The sequence below is a fragment of the Giraffa tippelskirchi genome, chromosome 5 (genome assembly GCF_054371585.1).
Source record: "Giraffa tippelskirchi isolate mGirTip1 chromosome 5, T2T-mGirTip1v1.2.pri, whole genome shotgun sequence".
NCBI lineage: Eukaryota > Metazoa > Chordata > Mammalia > Artiodactyla > Giraffidae > Giraffa > Giraffa tippelskirchi.
Genome location: NC_137279.1, coordinates 100,147,840 through 100,160,884, shown reverse-complemented (window position 1 = coordinate 100,160,884; position 13,045 = coordinate 100,147,840).

Genomic DNA, 13,045 nt, shown 5'->3' with positions numbered 1-13,045 from the left:
TCAGATGCCAGTTCATAGCACACTTATTAGTGTATGTTTCCCATCCACTTTACTACATACAAGTCCTGGTGAAGCAACTTTTGGAGACAGATAGATCTGGATTCAAATTCAGTCTCTATCACACACTACCTCTATTTGGAGTTAGGCAAATTGTTGAATTGCTGAATTTTCTGACTCTCTGTTTCCACGTATTAAATTTGGATTGACTATATTCCCCATTAGAGAATAACTCTTAGAATTAAAATAGACAATGTGTATAGAAACACCTAGCTAGTTAACTATAGACATTTGGCCCAGGGTTCATTCCACGTGGAGAGTAGAAGCCACACCTTTGTCATCTTTACATCCCTCCAACTACCTAACTTAGATGCTTGAACTTCCAAAATGTTCAGTCTCTGTTTGCTGAGTGAGGAAAGTACTCTGAACTTGCAACCAAAAGGTCATACTTACTGCCTGTGTAGCTGTGAACCATATGCTTCCCTTTGATGAAACTCAATTTTCTTACTAGTAACATAGAGTTGATACAATTTGTCTCATCTGGTTGTTGTAAGGATGCAGTAAGCATCACTGTGCCAAGCTCAGTGCTTCTAAACCCTGATTATACATTAGAATTAGAATGCGGGAGCTTTTGAAAAATACTAATCCCTAACCCCACCTAGGTCATGAAAAAGAAGTCTCTAGGGATGGGGTCTTGGCAATGTATAAATTTCTACAGGAGCTTCTAGTGGAGAATGAAGGCTGAAAATCACTAGCACGTGTCTGATGAACAGCAAACACCCAGTTAAGTGTTCTTCCTTCCAGGTAGATGTAGTAGAAGTGGTGACAACGGGAGCAACTTCCTAGGGGAAGGACTCACTATTTCAGAATCATTCCACACATATCCTGTCACTTAGAAATTCATATTTAAAAATTATTTTAAAGATTGAAATACTGCTAGGTTGGTTATATTTATAAATATTTATAATTTAAGCTGGTGGAACCCTTTGAAAGCATCCGGTCCACACCCCTCATTTTGTGGATAAGGAAACTGAGTCCCAGAGAGAAGAAATGGTTTTCCCCATGTCTCATAGTGACAAGAACACAAGTCTTCAAACCACCAGACTGTTGTTGTACTGGATAATGAGATCTTCCTCAAGCTACTAACTAACTGAAAGCGATGGAAGGGCAAGACCTTGAACAGGTGCATAAACCTTGTGCATGATACTATACGTGCTACAGCTACAAGAATAATTCAAGCAGGGATTCTACCCTGATGGAGAGATTAGAGATTTTCTGAGAAAAAGGTAGAGAAAGGAAGGTGGATTTCTCTTTCCTTGCAGTATTGCCTTGGACCAGGGGTAGGGGGATCACTGTATCAGTACACCATGAAAAATCATCCTCATGCTACCCTGGGCACCTAATCTAAATTCAGTTGTTACTGTTGTTGTTGTTTATTCTTAATACAATATGAGCATTATAAGCCAAGTTTACTAATACAGACCGACCACATCAGAGGTTTCTGGGAAATTCATATTTAAAATTTACATAATTGAGATTTCCTGCTGTGACTAGAATCTGTACAGATCAATTCTTCCAGCTAGAAAATCTGGATAAAATATTTGAAGTAAAGGCATCAATTTGAAGGTTCAGAGAGCTACCAAGATGTCAAAACACTTGAGGACAAATACTTTGACAATGAAGAGATGAGCACAACTTTCAACTTTACTATCTTAGACACATTTGTTGATTTAAAAGTGGGGACTATGAGGCTGGGAGACTGAGCAGAGCCACTGGCAGCCTTAAACACTGGGAGAACAAAAACTGGAGTCAGGGTCCACCAAGGAGGAGGAACTCTGATAATACCCTAGGCTTTCACTTGGGACCTCTAAAAGGTCACATTTTAGGAGTGAATGTCAACTAGAAATAGATAAAAAAGGATAAATCTCAAAAAGGATAAATCTCAGTTCTCAATGAATTCAGTCATCAGTTGGAATGGAATAATTTCCCTCTAGTCTTCTGCAAAAGCAAATGTATTTATTCTCTTAAGCAAAAGAATGTCAGTAAGAGCTTCTGATATTTTATACACAATGCCCAGGATTCAAACAAAAGTTACAGAAGCGACAGGAGACAAGACCAAATGTGTGAAAAACAAGAGGGGAAAAAAAAACAGAAAATGAGAGACCCAGAGAGACCCAGACCCAGATCCATGAGGGATTCAGATCCTGACATTATCAAATTAAAATAACTGTGAATAATACACTCAAAAATAGATAAGATGGAAAAGCTTCCTCAGAGAACTGGAAAATATTTTTAAAAGAATCAAATGGAAATTCTAAAACTGAAAGAAATACAATAACTTAAATTCAGAATTCAACAGATAGATTTGACAGCACATTAGACAGTTGAAAAGTAGATTCACAAACCAGAAAAAAAAAAAATCAATAGAAAACATCCAGACACAGAGAAAGAGAGAAGTACAGAAAAGAACATGAGACATATGGACACGGTGAAAGGTCCAACAGACACAATATTTGTCTTTAAGGAAGTGAGAGAGTGAATGGGGAAGAAGCAATATTTGAAGAGATATCAGCTGAGAATTTTCCACAACTCATTAAAGGCATCAAGCCCCACACTGAGAATCTCTGTGAATCCAAGCAACAAAATACAAAAACCAACCAAACAAGCAAACCCACAACTAGGCACATTATCACAAAACTGTTGAAAACTGAGACCAAGGAAAAACTAAAAGAATATGGGGCAGGGGGCAAGGGAAGAGGAAGATGGAATCACATTACCTACAAAGAAGCAAAATAAAATTGACAGATGACTTCCCAACAGAAACTATAGAAACCAGAAGGCAATGACATATTTAAAAGTGCTGAAGAAAAATAACTACAGTCTAGAATTTGACAACCCATCAGAAAAAATTATCATCGTAAGTGAAGTTTAAGTTCACCCATTTTCAAACAAACAAAGAAAAGAGAGATTTCATCAAAAGTAGGCTAGCACTGAAAGAAAAAATAAAGGTAGTTTTTTATGCAGAAGTAAAATTATCCCAGGTAGTATATTGGAGATGCAAAAAGGAAAAGAGGAAACAGAAATGATAAGTATGTGGATGATTCTAAAGGAATATTGTATAAATTGATGGTATCATGTAATGAAACCCCAGTTCCCAAAACTGCTCGCCTGGTGGAGACAAACCACCATAGTCACTCACGTGATAATTAGAAATCCTTCCACATTTTTCAACCATCACATTTTTTTCTCACTTTTCTTCTTAAGCCACAGACAATTTATCTGCTAATCACTAATACTAAGTTTCATTATCATTTGTTAGATTAGTTCGTCTTTGGCCAGGTTAGTTGATCTGTTATGATAATGCTGTTCCAGTACATCTGAACATGTCTTCTTCAATACACTATGTACAAATGCCTGTACAGTCTTTGCCAAGATAATCTGATGAATTCTTGGCCCCAGGATCTAATAATATATATTTAAAAAGTAAAGGTCTACTTTCTCCTTCATTGCCATTTATTTTCTGCTTCTGCCACCAACAATGTTGGAAGCTTTAGTACACTTTGCTCTATTCCAGCACCGGATTATTCAATTCAGAGTCACAACCACAAGCATCTTCAGTTTCACCCAAATGCAAACCTCTCTTTAAGCTAGAATTAAGCACAGTTTTGAGTATGGAATTTAGGCTAATCAGGTATATATGCAGTGCAGCTCTTTCAGGTTTTTTAATTTAGACTTGCTAGTATGTCATTGTACATTATTGATTAGTCTGTACTCTAGATACTCAAGATGTAATGGGGCCAAATGTTGATTCCTTCTACTGGCTGTTATTTAGTCAATAAGTCATGTTCGCCTCTTTTGCAACCCACAGACTGTAGCCCACCAGATTCCTCTGTCCATGGGATTCTCCAGGCAAGAGTACTGGAGAGGGTTTCCATTTCCTTCCCCAGGGGATCTCCACAAGCCAGGGATCGAACCCATGTGTCTTACATTAGGGGCAGATTCTTTACCACTGAGCCACCAGGGAAGCCCTTCTATTGGTTACTTATAATCTAAGTAACCAATAGAAGGTTTTTTAATCGAAGTTTCAAAGAAGTTCAAGTTACTGCCTGGTGATGTTAAGTGAGACAAACTATATTCATTCGTTCAATAAACAATTTCTGAGCACTCAATACAACAAGATTCCCACAATGACATAAACTAGAATTAAGACAATTGAACATGGCTCCTACCCTCCATCCAGCCCCCATTCTCACATACAGTAGTCTGTTTGTTTTAGTTGCTAAGTTGTGTCAGACTCTTTGCAACCCTATGGACTGTAGCCTGCCAGACTCCTATGTCCACGGGGTTCTCCAGGCAAGAATACTGGAATGGGTTGCCATTTCTTTATCCAGTATATATAGTGTATATATATATATATATATATATATGCCTTTGGAAGCAGAGAAATGGAGGGTGAATCTCAACATCCCCAGTATCTTCTGGATGTATTTTCTTGAATTAGGCCAACAAATGGGTACTACTCACCCTGAGATTGCTAGAATTACTGTTTTTTGCCCTAGAAATTCCAACAATAGATCACAGAAGCATCCCCAGTAATATTTAAGACAGAAAAGATAACTGCCACCAGGGGTTGCCAAAATTCAGCCAGGTGTTGATAAATTTGGATGGGAACTTCCTGCTGGTTAGCTGAGTTGATTAGCCCCAATTATTTCATTAGCCTTATTAATTTGACCCCTCATTTTTTGTTAGTGAATTTTTGGACACCACTTAATCAAAGATTAGTGAAATTTTATTGATATGAATTTTAATTAATATGCCCTCAAGGAACTTGCATTTTATTGGAGGGGCTAGCTAAACTAATCAATAATTATAATGCGATTTAATAAATTCCACAACAGAGATATGGATAGGATGGGATTATCCCAATCAACAAAACAAGGGGATAATTGACTGTTTTTCTTTTACCAAGTTTTTCAAGAGTCTAGGATGATCATCTTCATTGTAAACACTTTTAGACTTTGAATAGATTTTTAAGAATGATGGATTTTAGATCTTTGTCAGACCAACAGCTAAGTGTGTTAAACTAAATATTACAAATATATCACCACTATCCCCTATTGCAGTACAATTTTCTTTCATTGATTCTATTCAGTGTTATCATCACTGTGGTTATTATTTCAGTGGTTCTTAAAGTTCAGTTCAGTTCAGTTTAGTCGCTCAGTCGTGTCCGACTCTTTGCGACCCCATGAACCGCAGCAGCCAGGCCTCCCTGTCCATCACCAACTCCCGAAGTTTACCCAAACCCATGTCCATCGAGTCAGTGATGCCATCCAACCATCTCATCCTCTGTCGTCCCCTGCTCCTCCTGCCCCCAATCCTTCCCAGCATCAGGGTCTTTTCCAATGAGTCAACTCTTCGCATGAGGTGGCCAAAGTATTGGAGTTTCAGCTTCAACATCAGTCCTTCCAATGAACACCCAGGACTGATCTCTTTTAGGATGGATTGATTGGCTCTCCTTGCAGTCCAAGGGACTCTCGAGAGTCTTCTCCAACACTACAGTTCAAAAGCATCAATTCTGTGGCGCTCAGCTTTCTTCACCATCCAACTCTCACATCCATACACGACTACTGGAAAAACCACAGCCTTGACTAGACTGACCTTTGTTGACAAAGTAATGTTTCTGCTTTTAAATATGCTATCTAGGTTGGCTGATGGTGATTGCAGCCATGAAATTAAAAGACGCTTACTCCTTAGAAGGAAGGTTATGACCAACCTAGATAGCATATTGAAAAGCAGAGACATTACTTTGCCAACAAAGGTCCGTCTAGTCAAGGGTATGATTTTTCCAGTGGTCATGTATGGATGTGAGAGTTGGACGGTGAAGAAAGCTGAGCGCCGAAGAATTGATGCTTTTGAACTGTAGTGTTGGAGAAGAATCTCGAGAGTCCCTTGGACTGCAAGGAAATCCAACCAGCCCATCCTAAAGGAGATCAGTCCTGGGTGTTCATTGGAAGGACTGATGTTGAAGCTGAAACTCCAATACTTTGGCCACCTCATGCAAAGAGTTGACTCATTGGAAAAGACCCTGATGCTGGGAAGGATTGGGGGCAGGAGGAGAAGGGGATGACAGAGGATGAGATGGTTGGATGGCATCACTGACTCGATGGACATGGGTTTGGGTAAACTCCGGGAGTTGGTGATGGACAGGGAGGCCTGGCGTGCTGCGATTCATGGGGTCGCAAAGAGTCGGACACTACTGAGCGACTGAACTGAACTGAACTGAACTGAGGTTGGTCATAACTTTTCTTCCAAGGAGTAAACGTCTTTTAATTTCATGGCTGCAGTCACCATCTGCAGTGATTTTGGAGCCCAAAAAAGTAAAGTCTGACACTGTTTCCACTGTTTCCCCATCTATTTCTCATGAAGTGATGGGACTAGATGCCATGATCTTAGTTTTCTGAATGTTGAGCTTTAAGCCAACTTTTTCACTCTCTTCTTTCACTTTCATCAAGAGGCTCTTTAGTTCTTCTTCACTTTCTGCCATAAGGGTGGTGTCATCTGCTTATCTGAGGTTATTGATATTTCTCCCGGCAATCTTGTTTCCAGCTGGTGTTTCTTCGAGCCCAGCATTTCTCATGATGTACTCTGCATAGAAGTTAAATAAGCAGGGTGACAATATACAACCTTGACGTACTCCTTTTCCTATTTGGAACCAGTCTGTTGTTTCATGTCCAGTTCTAACTGTTGCTTCCTGACCTGCATAGAGGTTTCTCAAGAGACAGGTCAGATGGTCTGGTATTCCCATCTCTTTCAGATTTTTCCACAGTTTATTGTGATCCACACAGTCAAAGGCTTTGGCATAGTCAATAAAGCAGAAATAGATGTTTTTCCTGGAACTCTCTTGCTTTTTCGATGATCCAGTGGATGTTGGCAATTTGATATTTGGTTCCTCTGCCTTTTCTAAAACCAGCTTAAAGTTAGAGCCACATTAAGTCCACTCTTAAACTAAGCTAATTAACTCCTAAGCAGGTATAATCACAAACTCTATTTGACTATGCTAGTGGAAAAAAAGGCCAGTTTAAAGAGGTTATAAAAATTATTAAACTTAAAACTAACATGAGGGAGAAAAAAGATCCCTTTGGGGCAAAAGCTTTTTTATTTCTAAGAATAGAAGAAATGGCAACAGGCAAAATCATACAGTTGGAAGTTTAACATTTTATAAGGCATCTGGAGAGAAGTCAGAGGAGAAGGCAGTCCAAGATTGATTTCTTATGGACAGTACAAAATGAAGGAAAACTGGAGACCAGAAATCCCCCGACACTATAATCTTCTCAAGGTTCTTACCTTGCTCTCCCTGCACAGTTATTCTACAGCCTCTTCTTCCAATCTACTTTAGCAGTCAGCCAAATAGCAGCCGACTGGTCTAGTTACAAGGAATTCCCCACCCCTAGGAATGGCTACAATAGGGTTTCAAAAATGCAATTTATAAGCAAAAATTTACAGCAGGAAACATGAAAGGAATCGGGTTATGCATAAACCATGAGACATATCTGCCAGGGCTCTCTTCCTTAAAAGGTTGGATCTAATTATACAGGGAGCCATAAAGGAGATGGAGTTAGCGTGAATGACCCCCAGAGTTTCACATTCCCAAGACTAAGGGACAAGGGGGAGGGGAGAACTTTGGTGTCTCTCTAAATAGAAATAACTCCAGCTTGGCGATGAGCTATGTGTCCCTTCTTTCTGTGATCCTCTGGGTCTTGGTCCCTTTTATGCTCTTGTATATTTGCCCAGTTATGTGTCTCGGTTTCTTTTATCCGAGCGCTCTCCTGACTGATTATATTTTATCTCTCGTTTTAATGGGCATGTGAGAGTACAGGATCTTCCACCCCCATGTCAGAGCAGACATCTTATTTCCTGGTCTTTCATTCCAGGGCCCACCCTATAAAACATGCTGAGCTTAAAATGATGTAGGATCTGCTTCCACAAATCCCCAGTTTAAAGCTCAGTTGTAGACTCTTCCTTCCCCTCCCCTGCTTGTCTCTTTACCAAGGGAAAGCAAATAATGTTACCAGAGTCTTGAACTCCAGCTCTTATCTCTATCTCTGCATTCTCCAAAATACCACGTGATGGAAAAAAACACAAGCTTTAAAGTTCAGGGGGACTTGGGTATAAATCCTGATTCTGCCACCTCTTAGCATTGTGACCTTGGACAAGTGAGTCAATATATTTAACCTTCATCCCCCCTATCTGTACAATGGGAATAAAAGAGCTACTTTGCAGAGCTTACATGATTAAATGAAATGATAAATGTAAAGGTGCAAGCCATATAATATATATTTAGTAAGTGCTAACTATTAGAAAAAAATAAAAGACTCTTCAATTTTAGGTATATATTTTTTATCCTCACAATAACATTGAGGTTCACGTCCACAGATGTCTAACTCTTAGAATGTTATGGCAAATGAGACCTACATTGTGTCAGTTCCTGATAGCATGAGTGATGGACAGTAGCAGATCTTCTTACTTGTAACTTTGGTCAAGAAGTTGTCGTGCTTTCTTTTTGTGTGTCAGATTTCCAACCAAACCAGGTGGTGAATTCACAGAGCTGAACCCGTATCTCTGCTCCAGTAATGGACAGAATCATTTCTCAACCTAATCCCACCCAATCCTGGGGTCTTTCTTATTCACCATGTAGAGTTTGGAGAAGAAAGTTGGCCTCCTTAAAGAGAGAAAGTTCCTGCAGAAACAGTGGCCCAGATTTTAAACAGGAACAACCTGGTGACCATTCAGAGACTTATCATGAGTTCACACAAAGACAGAGCAGGGAACTGCTCTATCTTTCAGTTAACACTTCACAGTTTCGGAGGGCTTTCATATTTCTAACCTTCTGGGAAGGCCAATTCTTAATTGTTTGCATATTCAACTCTCCCCATGTCTCCTCCATTGAGAAAATACTAATTAGTCCATTACTTATACATATTATTTGGTCCATGTCGATATCCAGGAGGACTGACACCATGTGTAACTGGTATAACATTGTATTTCCAGCTTCTAGCCCAGTGCCTGGTACAAAGTGGGTACTCAATAAATATTTGGTGAATGAAAAGAAGTTACAAAACCCATATGCCCATCAATCTCTAATAAAATATTTTTTATCAGGCTAACAAGTTTAGTTGGAAAATTAATCCACTGCCAAGACAAATGTCATGACATTTCCCAAAGCCAAAAGTAAGTATCTTTTTGGATAATCCCAGCTACTGCTCCACAGATCATCAGAAAAGGACTGTAGACACCCCTAACTCTCTCCACTAATGAATCATCATCTCATTTAAGAAGCCAGCTGAGTATTTTCTTCCCAATTCCATTTCATCAGTTTTACTTAAACAGCTGTCAACTCTAATAGGTTGTTTCTCCAGATTAATTCTGCTCACTTTAAAAAAATTTTTATTTTATATTGGAAGTATAGCCGATTAACATTGCTGTGATATTTTCAGGTAGACAGCAAAGGGATTCAGCCATACATATACATGTATCTGGAGAACACAATGGCACCCCACTCCAGTACTCTTGCCTGGAAAATCCCATGGACGGAGGAGCCTGGTAGGCTGCAGACCATGGGGTTGCTAAGAGTTGAACACAACTGAGCGACTTCACTTTCACTTTCATGCATTGGAGAGGGAAATGGCAACCCACTCCAGTGTCCTTGCCTGGAGAATCGCAGGGATGGGGGAGCCTGGTGGGCTGCCGTCTATGGGGTCACACAGAGTTGGACATGACTGAAACGACTTAGCAGCATACATGTATCCATTCTCCAAACCCCCTCTTGTCCAGGCTGCCACATAACATTGAGCAGAGCTCCCTGTGCTGTACACTAAGTCCTCATTGGTTATCCATTTTAAATATTCTGCTCACTTTTTTAGAATGACTGATGACACATCACCCCCATTTTGATCTTTCTATTCTTCAAGATATTCCTTCTAGAAAACAACAATATCATTTAGAGACTGTCTTATCAAAGTGGTCCAGGACTTAGGAAGCATCCTAAACTTCATTATACATTTTTTTTTAATTTTAATAAATTTTTAGATTTCTCTAGAGCGGTCTTTTCTGATTCCCACCCATAGCTTTTTCTTTTCTTTTCTTTTCTTTTTTTAACATTTCCCTGTTAGAGACTCTCAAAGTAAATAAGTATTGAGGGAGGTGTGATAGAAGCCCTGAGATGTGCTTAATTCCTGGCCTTACCCCAGATGCAATGCAGCTGTGCCCAAGGCTGCCAACACGGCTGAATGGCATGTCATACACACTGTCCATGACCTGTCCTGTGAGCCAATGCCAAAAGCTGCTTTGATTAATTTTATTTTTAAATGCAATTGCTGTGTGGGTGGAGCATAGATCCTGCCTCTGCAAGTTTGGAGCAGGGCACATAATCCGTCTCTTTCACCTCTTTGTCCACTTGCAAAACTGGTATGGCAATAAAATTTGTCTTTCCACATTGATATATAGTAAGACATAAACTATTCAGGACCACTGATAGTTTGACCATGAAAAAGTGCCATGTGAACAGCTCAAAATGATGTTTTCTGAACTCTCTGTGTCACACCTTGTATCTTTAACAAGGTTCCCTCGGCTGTGTACTGAGTCCCCAGCCCCAGCCTTTAATAATTGTATAAGCAACAAACACAGATTCATCTTAGTACAAATGAAGCCAAAAGAATTCCTCTAAAACATACATCATGGCATTCAAAAGAGTTTGGATGATCTAACCCACAGCTCCACAGGCAATGAAGGTTGGCCTCCTTTGGGTACTTACTCTGTGCCAGGAACTGTGTTCAGTACTTTACATGCATTAGCTATTCAGTCCTAACAATTACCCTATTACATAGATGCTATTATTAAACTTCATTTTATAGATCAGGAAACTGAGGCACAGAGAGATTAAATGGTTTGCTTGATATCACACATCTAGTACGTGGCAGAGTCCAGATTTGAGCCAGCTGGCTTAGCTGTCACACTCTACTGCATTTCTAGATAATGAGAGTGGCCATTCATGTGCCAGCCATCGGGCCAAGTGCTCTACAGAGATTATCTTATTAAATCCCCGTAACAGTCATCCCCATCTACAGATGATAACACTGTGACTTCAAAGAATTAATCTGCCAAATATCACAGAGCTAGAGAGTAGGAGGCTCAGAGACAGGCTGTCTGATTATAGTGTCTGAGAGCAAAGGAAATACTAGATCATGTTGAGAAAGTCAGTGATGAACTCTAACTACAGGGTCTTCCAGGCAAGACACCCTCATCCTTCAGAAGGTCATGCAAATGTGCTTACTGGATCTGGTGAGGAGGGAAATTCCTCTGGAGTCTGCACTCTAAGGGATGTGCAGACAAGCCAAGGGGAGAATGAACTTCCACATAGGCTCCTGGAGTCTACTGAGGCAGGCTTTCACCTGTGACCAGCCAGCAGGCTTTTGGAGGGCCAGGCTAAGGGTGGGTAGCTCACAGCAGAGGAAGCCCCCTCCCAACCACCTTCCACATGGCCCCAACATCTCCACCCACCCCGCCCCCAGCAACAGAGGCTTCGTGTAGCATTCAGGTGGATGGGTTAGATTCACACAATCTCAGCCTTAACTCTTAAAATGGACACTCTGCTGTTCTAACCAGGATGGCCCCGAAATGTTTCTGTCTCCTGTGAATCTAATCTCTGAGATCAGTCTTCCATTTGCTGAAGTTTATCCTTTGCCATCAAATGAACCAACAGTCTATTCAATCCACATTTGCCTTTTCTTTAAATTTTTTTAACTTTTTATTTTGTATTGGAGTATAGCCAATTACTTCATGGCATCACTTCGTGCATGCATGCTCAGTCGCTTCAGTCATGTCCGACTCTGTGCGAACCTATGGGTTGTCGCCTACCAAGCTCTTCTGTCCACAGGATTCTCCAAGGCGAAAATACTAGAGTGGGTTGCCATGCACTCTTCCAGGCGATCTTCCCAACCCAGGGATTGAACCCGTGGCGTCTCCTGCATCTTCTGCATCACAGGTGAATTCTTTACCACTGAGCCACCCAGGAAGCCCTGGCATCACCACTTCATGGCAAATAGAAGAGAGGAAAGTGGAAGCAGTGACAGAATTTATTTTCTTGGGATCCAAAAATCACTGTGGACAGTGACTGCAGCCATGAAATTAAAATATGCTTGCTCCTTGGAAGGAAGGCTATGACAAACCTAGACAGCATATTGAAAAGCAGAGATATCACTTTACCAACAAAGGTCCGTATAGTCAAAACTATGGTTTTTCCAGTAGTCATGTAAGGATGTAAGAATTGAACCATAAAGAAGACTGAGCACCAAAGAACTGATGCTTTCAAATTGTGGTCTTGGAGAAGATTCTTGAGAATCCCTTCGACAGTAAGGACATCAAACCAGTTAATCCTAAAGGAAATCAACCCTGAATATTCATCGGAAGGACTGATACTGAAACTGAATCTCCAGTACTTTGGCTACCTGATGCAAAGAGCCAATTCATTGGAAAAGACCTGATAATGGGAAAGACTGAAGGCAGGAGGAGAAGAAGGAGACAGAGGAAGAGATGGTTGGATAGCATCACTGACTCAATGGACATGAGTTTAAGCTAACTCCAGGAGCTGGTGAAGGAGAGGGCAGTGTGGCGTCCTGCAGTCCATGGGGTCATGAAGAGTCGGACATGACTTAGCGACTGAACAACAACAACATAGCCAATTAACAACGCTATGATAGCTTCAGGTGAACAGAGAAGGGACTCGGCCATACATAATACATGTATCTATTCTCTCCTAAACTCCCCTCCCATCCAGGCTGCTACATAACATTGAGTAGAGTTCTCTATGCTCTACAGTAGGTCCTTGTTGGTTATCCATTTTAAATATAGCAGTGTATACAGGCAACCATAAGTTTGTTGTCTAAGTCTGTGAGTCTCTTTCTGTTTTGTAAGTATATTTTTAGATTCCACATATAAGGGATGCCATACGATGTTTCTCCTGCTCTAACTTCACTCATTACGACAATCTCTA